The sequence below is a fragment of the Giraffa tippelskirchi genome, chromosome 10 (genome assembly GCF_054371585.1).
Source record: "Giraffa tippelskirchi isolate mGirTip1 chromosome 10, T2T-mGirTip1v1.2.pri, whole genome shotgun sequence".
In the NCBI taxonomy this organism is placed as follows: Eukaryota; Metazoa; Chordata; class Mammalia; order Artiodactyla; family Giraffidae; genus Giraffa; species Giraffa tippelskirchi.
In genome coordinates this window covers 63,762,523-63,778,316 of record NC_137284.1, presented here as the reverse complement: position 1 = coordinate 63,778,316, position 15,794 = coordinate 63,762,523, and the positions used below count along the sequence as shown (strand labels likewise).

Here is a 15,794-nt window from a genome sequence, read left to right as displayed (position 1 = left end):
ACCATCTGAGCCACCAGGGAAGTCTGTTCCTAAGAAGGATGCTCAGAAAAAGGCCACTCCTGGGAATTTCCTGGTGGTCCAGTGGTTAGGACTCTGCTTTTTCACTGCTGAGGGCCAGACTTCAGTCCCTCACTGGGGAACTAAGAGTCTTCAAGCCACATGGCACAGCCAGAAAAAAAAAACAACCCCACTCCTATACTTACCTGGATGTTACCATGTCTGGTTATGACCCTGGAACTGCGTCAGCCTTCTGCAAACCATAAAATGAAAAGTGAGTGTTAGTCACTCAGTCATATCCAACTCTTCGCGATCCATGGACTATAGCCCACCAAGCTTCTCTGTCCATAGGATTCTCCAGGCAAGAATACTGGAGTGGGTAGCCAGTCCCTTCTCTAGGGGATCTTCCCAACCCAGGAATCAAACCCACATCTCCTACATTGAAGGGAGATTCTCTACTATCTGAGCCACCAGGGAAGCCCTCCAGGAATCATGAAGGGTGCCAGCTAATGGCAAATGCAGTAGGCTCAGAATGGTTACACGGTAAATTGGAATAAATTTCAGTCCTTCAAGGGCTTCCCTGGTGGCTCAGATGGTAAAATATCTGCCTGCAATGTAGGAGACCCTTGTTCAGTCCCTTGGTTGGGAAGATCCCCTGGAGAAGAGACAGGTTACCCACTCCAGTATTCTTGCCTGAAGAATCCCATGGATAGAGGAGCCTGGCAGGCTACAGTCCATGGGGTCACAAAGAGCTGGACACAACTGAGTGACTAACACTCAGTCCTTCAGGACTTCAGAGGCAGCTTTGGAGGTTGTTCTACCTCTTGAGTATGTAATTAGTGTTAATTCACTAAATGCATCCTTATTGTTTACACCTATTTTAACCTTTCTCTGATGCTTGTTTCAAAAAAAATAAAAATGGCTGCATATACTTATTCTTTATATATATACGTGCACTTAGTCATATCTGAAAGCTCTTCCTTTGTTTTTATAGATGACACTAAATGGTGATTTTAATTACTTAGCATGTGAGATTCTTTGAAACCATGTGAAACCCAGATGTCCCATTCACTTCCATAGTGGTCACACCACACTTGAACCGTCAGATAACGGTGCTCCAAGCCCTTTCCCTATTTTTCCTGGAGGTACAGGCCTTTCCCGGGAGCCCCAGCCCAAGCACCCCAGGGAATCCCACAGGAATGCTGTGTTCCTCCAGTCTGCTGTGTCTGTGTCCTCAGTCAGCTTGTCAGCCTCCAGTCTGCCTGGGTGCTTTCTGTATCCCTCACCGGCCTGTCAGGGAGAATTAGAATGTGGATGTGTGAGTCCTGATGGGATTCACTCCAGGTATTGATACTTTCAGAGTCTGCCTCTGGAGGATGCACCTCTCCTCCAGACCCAGCGGGACCCCTTGTCACAGAGATGGCTTCACTCTCCCACCTGGGAGTGCCGGGGCCCCACTATGCCTCCCCGTGAGGTTCTCAGGGAGGATTGAAGTCTTACTTGTCGAAGGGGAAGCTGTGGTGGAGACACAATCCACCTGCCAGGAAGATTAGCACTCACTTTATTTTTGTTTTAATTAATTAATTAATTTTAGTTGGAGGATAATTACTTTACACTAGTGTGATGGTTTTTGCCATACATCAGTATGAATTAGCCATAGGCATACCTGTGTCCCCCACATCTTGAACCCCTCTCTCACCTCCCTCCCACCCTATCCCTCAAGGTTGTTATAGAGTACCTGCTTTGGGTGCCCTGCATCATACCTCAAACTCCCACTGGCTGTTTGTTTTACATATGGTAATATATGTTTCAATGCTATTATTCTCTCATATCATCCCACCCGTTCCTTCTCCCACTGAGTCCAGAAGTCTGTTCTTTACATCTCTTGTCTCTTTTGCTGCTCAGTACTTAGGATTTTCGGTACCATCTTTCTAGATTTCATATGTATTACTTTATAATGCACAGCACTTTAGCTCCGCCTCTCTCCCTTCTGCCTCCTTTCCAGAATATGTTTTTGCTTCTGAATAATCAAAGACCTACTCAAGTGCTTTCCTGAGGTCAAAGGAGCAATTTCTCCCTAAAGATGAATTTAGAACTCACTTTGAAGGTCATTTCCCACTTTTGGCTGTCAAGGTTTTCAAAGATGTGAAAGTTGAGTTTTTGCTGAAACAGCACTTTGCACAAGGATCAGGTGCTCTCTGAGGGGTGGTGGTCAGCACGGGGTTAGGGGTTCTAAAGACAAAGCTGGAAAGAAAGCAGCCACAAAAGCTGCCATACCAGGCCTTTCACGAAGAGCAACACAGCTAGACCTCAAAGACTCTAGAGCCAGAGGGTCCCTTGGGGTTTGAAAACTGGCTTATCTCGTCTCTCCCACAGCAGTAGAACTCAGCGGCTTCCTCACCGACTGCACAGCTACTCTCTGGTCTGGTCTTATTTAGTCTCCCCACTGCTCATTGTCTGTCTCCTTCCACATTCCCCAGTTCAGATTTCAGGAGAGAGAATTTGATTGGCCTAGTTCATCAAAGCCTTTTGTGTTTGAGCTGAGTTCCTTTCACACCAGATGACCTTGCAGGTTATTGACCCAGATGGAATGACTCCGTCAGGTCGGGTGTCAACCCCAGATCTAATCAGCTGTGTTGACAGCATGGAGGTAGGGGTACGAGGCCAGGTCTCCACGAAGCCACTCCTCTTCAGGAAACAGGCTGTGGTTACTCCTTCAGCAGAGGCTGTGAGTGGGGCAGTTTCCCTGAAAGGAGCCTGTGGGGTCTGGTCAGGGTAATTATGTTGCAGTGTAGCTACGAGGTGGCTTCCCTGGTCACTCGGTGGTAAAGAATCTGCCTGCCAGTGCAGGAGACGCGGGCTTGATCCCTGGGTCAGGAAGATCCCCTGGAGAAGGAAATGACAACCCACTCCAGTATTCTTGCCTGGAGAATCCCATGGACAGAGGAGCCTGGTGGGCTGCACTCCACGCGGTCTCAGAGTTGGATGCAACTAAACTTTTTTGGGCTCCAAAATCACTGCAGATGGTGATTGCAGCCATGAAATTAAGACAGTTACTCCTTGGAAGGAAAGTTATGACCAACCTAGACAGCATATTAAAAAGCAGAGACATTACTTTGCCAACAAAGGTACGTCTAGTCAAGGCTATGGTTTTTCCAGTGGTCATGTATGGATGCGAGAGTTGGACTATAAAGAAAGCTGAGTGCAGAAGAATTGATGCTTTTGAACTATGGTGTTGGAGAAGACTGACCACAAGGCGACCCAACCAGTCCATCCTAAAGGAGATCAGTCCTGAATATACATTGGAAGGACTGATGTTGAAGCTGAAACTCCAATACTTTGGCCACCTGATGCGAAGAGCTGACTCATTGGAAAAGACCCTGATGCTGGGGAAGATTGAGGATGGGAGGAGAAGGGGACAACAGAGGATGAGATAGTTGGATGGCACCACCGACTCAATGGACATGAGTTTGGGTAGGCTCCAGGAGTTGGTGATGGATAGGGAGGCCTAATGTGCTGTAGCTCATGGGGTTGCAAAGAGTCGGACACGACTGAGCAACTGAACTGAACTGAACTGAAACAACAAAGTGGTAGAATGCAGTCCTTTCTACAGGGAAAACAAGGAAGGCTGACTTTTCATTAATGATTGACATCCACATTCTGACCTCATCAAGTTGTCCTTTCTGGGACTTCTGTTTCTTTTTCTTTCTTTCTTTTTTTAACTTTTTATTTTGTATTGGGGTATAGCTGATTAACAAACAATGTTGTGTAGTTGCGTGTATACAACAAAGGGACTCAGCTATACATATACATGTATCCATTCCCCCCCAAACTCCCCTCCCATCCAGGCTGCCACACAACATTGAGCAGAGTTGGATATCAGTTTCTTCATCTGCAAAATGAAACAGTTTATGTTAGTGATTTCTAAATACCTTTCACTTAGGGCTGGTCCCAGTTTTGCAAGTCTAGGCTTATACAGTATTTGGAACTCTCTTTAGGAAAAAAAGCCTACAAAATTAGGTGTGAGGTCTTTGAAGGGGCCCTAACTCAAGCTTGTTCCATTTCATATAAATCCATCTCTGTTTAAATGCATTGTCGACTTAGGATATTTTCAACTTACGAAGAGTTTATCAGGATGTAACTGCAGTGTAAGTCAAGATTTAGATCTGTATACATTCTTCAAGGTGCATCCCTGCTTCAAAGGCAGTAGCAGTATATCTCAGCTAATGTGTATCTTCAGGCTCTTGATACGTTATAGGTTATATTTGTTGAATTTGTATTTGTTGTTACCATTGTATTGCACTATATCTGCCTCTTCACACAACATGGATCAGTAGCTCCAAAGAAATTCCTGGTAATGTAAAAATTGAGACAAAAATATTGATGTAATAATTCAGGACAACTAACTTTATGAATAATAGTGAACAGAGCTCGGAAGGCAGGGTGGGTAGGAGTGGATTGTGATGTATATTTGCTGGTTGGGTTTCACACAAGCAACCAAGAGGAAAAGTTCTGAAAGGAAATATCGGATTGTGGAAAAACTATATTTAACCAACTCATCAAAGTCGGGGCAAGAACAATTACGGGTGTTTTCATGATATTTTCTCCATAATGTCCAATCTGTTAAACTTAGGGGGAGAGGGATTTCCCCCAGAATAAGACAAAATAATGCTTTGTTTCTAGTATAAAGTTAATGAATTTTAGTAGGAAAACAGTAGAATGGGAAAGACTAGAGATCTCTTCAAGAAATTAGAGATACAAAGGGAACATTTCATGCAAAGATGGGCACAGTTAAGGACAGAAACTGTAAGGCCCTGGCAGACAAAATTAAGAAGAGGTGGCAAGAGTACACAGAACTGTACGAAAAAGGTCTTAATGATCCGGATAACTGTGATAGTGTGGTCACTCACCTAGAGCTGGACATCCTGGAATATGAAGTCAAGTGGGCCTTAGGAAGCATCACTATGAACAAAGCCAGTGGAGGTGATGGAATTCCAGCTGAGCTATTTCAAATCCTAAAGGATGATGCTGTTAAAGTGCTGCACTCAGTATGTCAGCAAATTTGGAAAACTCAGCAGTGGCCACAGGACTGGAAAAGGTCAGTTTTCATTCCAATCCCAAAGAAAGGGAATGCCAAAGAATATTCAGTCCGCCATACAAAAAGGTTATACTCAAAATCCTACCCTAGGCTTTAGCAGTACATGAACCAAGAACTTCCAGATGTACATGCTGGGATTAGAAAAGGAAGAGGAACCAGAGGTCAAATTGCCAGCATTCATTGGATCATGGAGAAAGCAAGGGAATTCCAGAAAAACATCTATTTCTGCTTCATTGACTACACTAAAGCCTTTGATTGTGTGGATCACAGCAAACTGTGGAAAACTTTTAAGGAGATGGGAATACCAGGCCACCTTACTAGTCTCCTGAGAAACCTGAATGTGGGTCAAGCAGCAACAGTTAGAACAGGACATGGAACAATTGACTGGTTCAAAATTGGGAAAGGAGTATGACAAGGCTATATATTGTTGCCGTGCTTATTTAACTTACATGCAGAGTACATCGTGTGACATGTTAGGCTGAATGAATCACAAGCAGGATTCAAGATTGCTGGGAGAAATATCAATAACTTCAGATATGCAGACGACACCACTCTAATGGCAGAAAGTGAGGAGGAACTAAAGAGCATCTTGATGAGGGTTAAAGAAGAGAGGGGAAAAACTGACTTGAAACTCAACATTCAAAAAGCTAAGATCATGGCGTCCAGTCCCATCACTTCATGGCAAATAGATGGGGGAAAATGGAAACAGTGACAGCCTTTCTTTTCTTGGGCTCCAAAATCACTGTGGATGCTGACTGCCGCCATGAAATTAAAAGATTCTTGCTCCTTGGAAGGAAAGCTATAACAAACCTAGATAGCATATTAAAAAATAGAGAGGTCACTTTTGCCGACAAATGTCATATAGTCAAAAACCATGGTTTTTCCAGTAGTCATGTATGGATGTGAGAGTTGGACCATAAAGAAGGCTGAGTGCCAAAGAATTGATGCTTTCAAATTGTGGTGCTGAAGAAGACTCTTGAGAGTCCCTTGGACAGCATGGAGATCAAACCAGTCAATACTAAAGAAAATGAACCCTGGATATTCATTGGAAGGACTGATGCTGAAGCTTCAATACTTTGGCCATCTGGTGCAAAGAGCTGACTCATTGGAAAAGACCCTGATGCTGGGAAAGATTGAAAGCAAAAGGAGAAGAGGGTGGCAGAGGATGAGATCGTTAGGTAGCATCACTGACTCAATGGACATGAATTTGAGCAAACTTTGGGAGATCCTGAAGGACAGAGGAACCTGGTGTGTTGCAGTCCATAGGGTCACAAAGACTTGAACCTGACTTAGTGAATGAACAACAACCAAGTCATATTGATAAAGGCATTTGCACCATTGTTCATGCTTTTTGAGTAAACCCGGTCCATACTTTATCAACTCAGAACTGAGAAGCTGTGTTCTTTAAGGAATCGATGTGAAGAATGCAACTTGCAATGCCGCCTCTCTTTTTTTTTTCTTCTTGGCTTTTTGCTGTTTTTTTGTTGTTCAGTTGCTCAGTTGTTCCCTTGATATCTCCTATTTTCTTGAAGATATCTCTAGTCTTTCCCATTTTATTGTTTTCCCCTATGTCTTTGCCTTGTTCAGTTAAGAAGGCTTTCTTACCGCCCTTTACTATTCTCTGGAACTCTGCATTCAATTGGGTATATATTTCTCTTTCTCCCTTGCCTTTCCCTTCTCTTCTTTCCTCACCTATTTTTGAAGCCTTCTCAGACATCCACTTTGCCTTCTTGCATTTCTTTTTCTTTGGGATGGTTTTGGTCACTGCCTCCTGTACAGTGTTACAAATCTCCATCCATAGTTCTTCAAGCACTCTGCCTACCAGATCTGATCCCTTGAATCTATTCATCACTTCCACTGTATAATCATAAGGGATTTGATTTAGGTCATATCTGAATGATCTAGTGGTTTTCCCTGCTTCCTTCAATTTAAGTCTGACTTTTGCAATAAGAAGTTGATGACTTGAACAAGCTCCAGGTCCTGTTTTTGCTGACTGTATAGAGCTTCTTCATCTTCAGATACAAAGAACATAATCAGTCTGATTTAGGTATTGACCATCTGATGATGTCCATGTGTAAAATCATCTCTTGGGTTGTTGGAAAAGTGTGTTTGCTATGAGCAGCATGTTCTTTTGACAAAGCTGTTAGCCTTTGCCCTGCTTCATTTTGTACTCCAAGGCCAAACATGCCAGTTATTCTGGTTGTCTCTTGATGAAAGGGACATCTTTTTTTTTTTAGTGTTAATTCTAGAAACTGTCATAGGTCTTCATAGAATTGGCCAGTTTCAGCTTCTTCTGCATCGATGGCTGGGGCGTAGACTTGGATTACTGTGATGTTGAATTGTTTGCCTTGGAAACAAACCAAGATCATCCTGTCATCTTTGAGACAGTACTTGCACCCAAGTATTGCATTCAGGACTCTTGTTGACTACAAGGGCTACTCTCTTTCTTCTGAGGGATTATTACCCACAGTAGTAGATATAATGCTATCTGAATTAAATTCACCCATTCTCATCCATTTTAGTTCACTGATACCTAAGGTGTCGATGTTCAATCTTGCTATCTCCTTGCTTGACCACTTCTTTACTGGGAAACGTGAACAATGGTGCAAATTCCTTTATCATTATGACTTTGCTCTTTCCCAACACCTAATGAAGGAAACAATTGATGATACATAGTTTAGCACAACTTAAAACCATATTTAAATACTGCAATAGACTGTAAAATATTAGAGCCCACTGTCACAAAAGACTGGATTACAATATACTTTCCACCACGCCCCAAGTAGACACAGCTCTCTGGATTTTTTCAGTGTGAAACACCAGTCAGTTGGCTGGTGAACTGGCAGTGGTCTTCAGTTATAGATATCTCCACAGTGTTGGTTCATGCTCAATTTGAAAAAGAAGACATTGGTTTTGCTCTTCTTCTTTTCTTTTAATGTGGTTGGCACATGGTATACATAATTTTTGAAGAATCTGAAACACAGTTTTTATCATGTTTTCATGGTTACCATCTCTGTTGTTTTCACCCTTCCCACAGTGAATACTTTTATTAATGCCCATATGTATGTTCATATCAGAATTAAAGCAAAAATATGGAAGGTTCCCACATACCCCTCCCTCACCAAGCACATAGCCTCCCTCACCAGCAGTATCCCATATCAGTGTGATATAGTTGTCATAATCAATGAACCAACATTGATACATTATCAACCAAAGTCTACCATTTACAGTAGATTTCACTCTTTGTGTTACAGATTATATGGGCTTGAATAAATGTCGTGTATTTACCATTATAGTATCATATGGAATAGTGTCACTAAACCAAAAGAAGAAATCAAATTAAAGAACTAATAAAACACAGTAGAGAAATAAAATGTAAAGTAGAATTCTTATATTAATTGTGAACTAAAGTATGACAGAGTTGAGACCAAATATATTAGTCTTAACAATAAATGTAAATGAGCTTAACTCACCTATTTAAAGAAAAGATTTTCCACTGGACTCACCAAGGAAAATTCAACTATATGCTGTATCTAAAATAAAATTGTTAATAAAGGCTAAAAATAAAGGGATAAGCAAAGAGTTACCAACCAAGTGGAAATAATAAGAAAGCAGATGTAGACTATCTATATAATTTAAAAAAACAATTAGGTGAAAAAAAGGACACTTTTTAATGCTAAAAGCCAAAATTTACAATGGACTTAAAACATTTATGGGTATCTAGGTACTAAATTATTCAGCAACCACTTTTAGAAAGTAAAATTTACAAGAGATACAAAGGGAAACACAGAAGAAAAAACCTACTAATAGAACAATTTAACATAATACTCTCAGTGTAAGACAAATCAAGTTAAAAAAAGTAAAGATGTTGAAGATTTAAACAGCATAATCAACAAGGATATATATCATACTCTACACTCAGACAACAGAAAATACACTTTCTTCTTTTTTTTAAACTTTTTATTTTGTATTGGAGTATAGTCAGTTAACAGTGTTGTGATAGTTTTAGGTGGACAACAAAGGGACTCAGCCGAACATATACATGTATCCATTTTCCCCCCAAACTCCCCTCCTATCCAGGCTGCCACATAACATTGAGCAGAGTTCCGTGTGCTATATGGTAGGTCTTCATTGTTTATCCATTTTAGATACAGCAGAGGGTACATGTCCATCCCAAACTCCCTAACTGTCCTTTCTCCCATCCTTCACACTTTTTTAAGTGAACGTGAAATATTCACCAAAAAGAAAAGATCCTGTGTAAATTGAATTTCTTGAAAATAATAATGAAAGATACCACATAACAGAATCTGTGGGATACATATAAAGCAATGATCAAAGGAAAATTCAAAGCCTTAAACACTTAATGAAAGTTAAAGCGAGCAATAAGTAAATTCTCAATTTAAAAAGCTAGAAAAGGAACAAGAAATAAATTAGAGCACAACAAAAGGAGGAAACCCATAAAGATAACATTGAAATTGAGAACAAAAAACAATAACTCTAATAATAAATTAATTATATAAGCCATTACCTAACTCAAGAAAAAAGGGAAAATGCACACATACACAAATAATTTCCTAGAAAATTAGTTTACCAAAATTGATCTTATTAGATTAGCTTATACAAAAATCTTCCTTAGAAGGAAGAAAAAGTTATTAAGGAACAAGAAAAGCACCAGGACCAGAAAGTTTTACAGGGAAATTATGCCAAACCTTCAAAGACCAAATGGTGCCATAAATGCTCCATAAATTGTTCAAGAGTATTGTGAATGAAGGAAATCTTCTTAATTGTTTTTACTATGAAAATATAGTTTCAATACCTAAACCTGATAGAAACAGTACAGAAAATTATAGACCAGTATCACTTATGAATATGAATATAAAATTTCTAAATAAAAGAGAATAGAATCTGATAATACATGAAGAAAATAATATACCATGACCAGGTGGGATTTATCCCAGGAATATAAGGATGACTCTATATGAGGTAATCAATTAATTTAATAGCCCTATAAATAGGTCTGAGGAAGAAAATCGTATAATTATCTTTATAGATTCTAGAAACCTTTTACAATTGTCAACACTCATCCCTGAGAAAGTCACTCAAGGAAAAGGAATTGACAGACATTTTCTGAAAATATATAGTTTTATCAAGTATAAATATTCATTAGTCTTAAGGCCAGTCTAAGGGGGGAAACACTAGCACTGTTTCCACTAAGATTAGAAGCAAAGCAAGGTTACCAATTGTCCTATTATCATTCAACAATGTACTAGAAATATTAGCCAATACAAGTAGACATGAGAAACCAATTAGAGGCATAAGAATGGGAAAAGTGACGCTGTCTCTATTTGCAGATGATACATTAATAATTATGGACCTAGAAAGTCCTAAAGAATTAATGGTAAAACCATATAAAATAATAGATTTCAGAAAGCAGCAAGCTATATAAGAATATACAAAGATAGAGAAAACTGTATTTACAATAGCAACAGTCCTTTGGGTCACAAAGAGTCAAACATGACTGGAGAGACTTAGTACACACACACACACAAGATAAAATACTTAAGAATAAATTTGACATGAAATATGCAAAATCTTTACAAGGAGAACTGTAAAACATTCCTGAAAGATAAAAATAACTTGACCAAACAGAGGATAAGAAAAACTTTTAATTACGAATAAGTAATATAATCACAATGAAGAGGGGTGGAAGAAGCAAACCCTGATAACTCTGAATGCAGTATTGCAACAACAAGCTCTTGGGCTAAAAACAAAATAACTCTGAACAGATATTGAACTCTAGTTAGCAGACCTCTCTTTCTGCAAAGCATAGGTTAGCAATTCTGAAATCATTTTTTGTATGTTCTAAGGTTGAGCAAATAAGTTGTGGATAGTGGGAGTCAGGTTTTGTATTTTGAGAGAGGGAAGCTTCAGTTAGAGTAAAAGAAAAAAATAGAATGAACTCTGCAGTATTGGATTGGAATTGGAGATATAGGTGTGAACTCGAGTTCTAGTACATACACATACATATACACATACATATGTAGTAACTAGATAAAGATCTGCATGGAGTATAGTGTCTGTATTGTGCGCATGAGTGTATGTATATATGATATATTTGTTTATATGTGTGTATAAACACTCCCCAGCTGTGTCCTCTGAGAAGGCAGTTGAAGCAGTTGCAGCCCAGCAGCAGTGAGCACAGCTGTAGCCAAGATCTTTGTTTCTGTATACCCAAATTCTCCCCTTAAAAGGAAGCAGAGCATAGGGTATATATAGTCCACAAAGAAGTGATTGAGGCAGGTAAAGTATTAGAACCTTGTTATGCCCCAAAGTAAACATGTGCTTATGATAGGGATATGTCAGAATGGCAGAGGATCCAGTTTTAAAGAACTCCAATTTACCAAATCTGGGATGATGTAATCATTAAAAAACTAAGCTCCTTCCTGGCTGGAACCATGGAGGGTGCAGAAGAGAAGAAAAAGAAGATTCCTGCTGTGCCAGAAACTCTTAAGAAAAAGCGAAAGAATTTTGCAGAGCTTAAGATCAAGTGCCTGAGAAAGAAGTTTGCCCAAAAGATGCTTCAAAAGGCAGGGAGGAAGCTTATCTATGAAAAAGCTAAGCATTAGCACAAGGAATACAGGCAGATGTACAGACTGAAATTCAAATGGCTAGGATGGCATGAAAAGCCGGCAACTTCTATGTACCCACGGAACCCAAATTGGCATTTGTCATCAGGATCAGAGCTATCAATGGTGTGAGCCCAAAGGTTCGAAAGGTGCTGCAACTCCTTCACCTCTGGCAGATCTTCAGTGGCACCTTTGTGAAGCTCAACAAGACTTCCGTTAACATGCTGAGAATTGTGGAGCCATACATTGCATGGGGGTACCCAAATCTGAAGTCTGTAAATGAATTGATCTACAAGCGTGGTTATGGCAAAATCAACAAGAAGCTAATTGCCCTGACAGACAACACATTGCTTGCTCGATCTCTTGGGAAATACGGAATCATCTGCATGGAGGATCTGATTCATGATATCTATACCGTTGGAAAACGTTTCAAAGAAGCAAACAACTTCCTGTGGCCCTTTAAATTGTCTTCTCCACAAGGTGGAATGAAGAAAAAGACCACCCATTTTGTGGAAGGTGGAGATGCTGGCAACAGGGAAGACCAGATCAACAGGCTCATTAGAAGGATGAACTAAGGTATCTACCACGATTATTTTTGTAATCTGGTCAGTTAATAAACAATTGAAACAAACAAAATACTAATTTAAGTAAATAATGATAGTAAATTTAATACTACTGAATAAAGTAAGGCTCCATGCACTACACCAGTATAAATGAACAAGTAAACAAATAATGAAGAAGGAAAAACTTTAGTATAATAGAAAATGCACTAATAAATGTAGAAGGAATGATGGAATCAGAAAATCACCTTCTGCCAAGTCATCATAAAAATAATTGTTACAGGCAAGAATCATCCGTGAATGCCAAAACTAATAGATGAAAGTTTGAGACTAGAATAGGCTAATAAAGTTTTGCCAAGAGAACGCACTGGTCATAGCAAACACCCTCTTCCAAGAATGCAAGAGGAAACTCTACACATGGACATCACCAGATGGTCAATACGAAAATCAGATGGATATGGAGAAGCTCTATACAGTCAGCAAAAACAAGACCAGGAGCTGACTGTGGCTCGATTATAAACTCCTTATTACCAAATTCAGACTTAAATTGAACAAAGTAGGGAAAACCACTAGACCATTCAGATATGACCTAAATCAAATCCCTTATGATTATACAGTGAAAGTGACAAATAGATTCAAGGGATTAGATCTGATAGAGAGAGTGCCTGAAGAACTATGGATGGAGGTTCGTGACATTGTACAGGAGACAGGGATCAAGACCATCCCCAAGAAAAATAAATGCAAAAAGGCAAAATGGCTGTCTGAGGAGGGCTTACAAATAGCTGGAAAAAGAAGAGAAGCAAAAAGCAAAGGAGAAAAGGAAAGTTATACCCATTTGAATGCAGAGTTCCAAAGAATAGCAAGGAGAGATAAGAAAGCCTTCTTCCATGATCAATGCAAAGAAATAGAGGAAAACAGTAGAATGGGAAAGGCTAGAGATCTCTTCAAGAAAATTAAGAGATACCAAGGGAACATTTCATGCAAAGATGGGCACAATCAAGGGCAGAGGCGGTATGGACCTAACAGAAGCAGAAGATACTAAGAAAAGGTGGCAAGAACTATACAAAAAAGATCTTAATGACTCAGATAACCACGATGGTGTGATCACTCACCTAGAGCCAGACATCCTGGAATGTGAAGTCAAATGGGCCTTAGGAAGCATCACTAAGAACAAAGCTAGTGGAGGTGATGGAATTCCAGCTGAGCTATTTCAGATCCTAAGATGATGCTGTGAAAGTGCTGCACTCAATATGTCAGCAAATTTGGAAAGCTCAGCAGTGGCCACAGAACTGGAAAAGGTGAGTTTTCATTCCGATCCCAAAGAAAGGCAGTGCCAAAGAATGCTCAAACTACCACACAGTTGCACTCATCTCACACTCTAGTAAAGTGATGCTCAAAATTCTCCAAGCCAGGCTTCAACAGTTCATGAACCGTGAACTTCCAGATGTTCAAGCTGGATTTAGAAAAGGCAGAGGAACCAGAGATCAAATTGCCAACATCCATTGGATTATCACAAAAGCAAAGAGTTCCAGAAAAACATCTACTACTGCTTTATTGACTACACAAAAGCCTTTGACTGTGTGGATCACAACAAACTGGAAAATTCTTAAAGAGATGGGAATACCAGACCACATGACCTGCCTCTTGAGAAATCTATGTGCCGGTCAGGAAGCAACAGTTAGAACTGGACATGGAACAACAGACTGGTTCAAATAGGGAAAGGAGTATATCAAGGCTGTATATTATCACCCTGCTTATTTAACTTATATGCATAATACATCATGAGAAATGCCAGGCTGGATGAAGCACAAGCTGGAATCAAGATTGCCAGGAGAAATATCAATAACCTCAGATATGCAGATGACACCACCCTTATGGCAGAAAGTGAAGAGGACCTAAAGAGCCTCTTGATGAAAGTGAAAGAGGAGAGTGAAAAAGTTGACTTAAAGCTCAACGTTTAGAAAACTACGATCATGGCATCTGGTCCCATCACTTCATGGCAAATAGATGGGGAAACAATGGAAATAGCGAGAGATTTTATTTTTGGAGGCTCCAAAATCACTGCAGATGGTGACTGCAGCCGTGAAATTAAAAGATGCTTGTTCCTTGGAAGGAAAGTTATGACAACCTAGACAGCATATTATAAAGCAGAGACATTACTTTGCCAACAAAGGTCCATCTAGTAGTCAAAGCTATGGTTTTTCCAGTAGTCATTTATGGTTACATGGGTTGGACTATAAAGAAAGCTGAGTGCCGAAGAATTGATGCTTTTGAACCGTGGTGTTGGAGAAGACTCTTGAGAGTCCCTTGGACTGCAAGGAGATCCAACCTGTCCATCCTGAAGGAAATCAATCCTGAATATTCATTGGAAGGACTGATGTTGAAGCTGAAACTCCAATACATTGGCACTTGATGCCTCATTTGAAAGGGCCCTGATGCTGGGAAACATTGAAGGCGGGAGGAGAAGTGGACGACAGAGGATGAGATGGTTGGATGGCATCACCGACTCAATGGACCTGAGTTTGAGTAAACTCTGGGAGTTGGTGATGGACGTAGAGAGCTGGCATACTGCAGTCCATGGAGTCACAGAGAATCGGACACCACTAAGCAACTGAACTGAACCGAACTAAGACTAGGATATTTGCATTGTCTCCAAATATATCACAGCAAGCTGCCTTTTGTTTACAAAGGGTAAAGTAGTAACTAAGTGGAGAAACCTGACAACACCGTCTTAACCAAAAGGTTAAGGTTTACATTGCTCTTAATGGGGCCGTTATGTACTTCTGAATATACTGCATTGAGAAAAAGCCAGAGTCGCATTTGCATTATGCTGCCAGAGGTGTGTGACCTTAATCTAATCATGGGGACACAAAGGACAATTCAAAATGTGCGACATTCTATGAAATGCCTGGCCTGTGTAAGAACAGACTCAGGAACCATCAGATTAAAGGAGACTGAAAAGTCATGACAACTGAATGCAGTGTGTGATTTTAGACTTTCTTTTGCTATAAAAATATCATTGGGACAATGGACAAAATCGCAATAAGATTTTATAGATTAGATAATATTTCAAAGTTAATTTCCTGATTTTGACAATTTACTGTTTATATAAGAGGATCCCTTATTTTTGAAATACACATTGAAATACTTAGTAATAAAGGAACATTATAATTCACAACTTAAACAGTTTGGAAAAAATATGTGTGTTTATGTGCATTTAGAAAAAGAAAAGACAGTTTAGTAAATGTTAGCATTATGAGAATCTAGGTGAGGTGTATGTATCTAGGAATACAAAGAATTCTTGCAACTATTCTGAAAGTCTGAAGTTATCTTTGATGACTTCATGGTTTGAACTTTGGTACATTCCTTTATAATGTTATTCACATTAAGAAATTAAGCATTAGCATGTTGGAATGGCACTGAAAAAAGTGACAGCAGAGGTTTGTATTAATTCTTCATATAATATTGTATTTATATTGTAACCATGATTGCAGGTGGCACAGTGGTGAAAGA

At 39.7% G+C, this 15,794-nt stretch overlaps 1 protein-coding gene and 1 pseudogene across 50 annotated transcripts in view; both read left to right on the top strand.

The window, feature by feature from the left end:
• ICA1 (islet cell autoantigen 1) overlaps positions 1 to 15,794 on the top strand; it is a 170,190-nt gene that overhangs the window by 71,488 nt on the left and 82,908 nt on the right. The gene's annotated exons all lie outside the window — the stretch shown is intronic.
• LOC145522716 (large ribosomal subunit protein uL30 pseudogene) lies at positions 11,551 to 12,296 on the top strand (annotated as a pseudogene).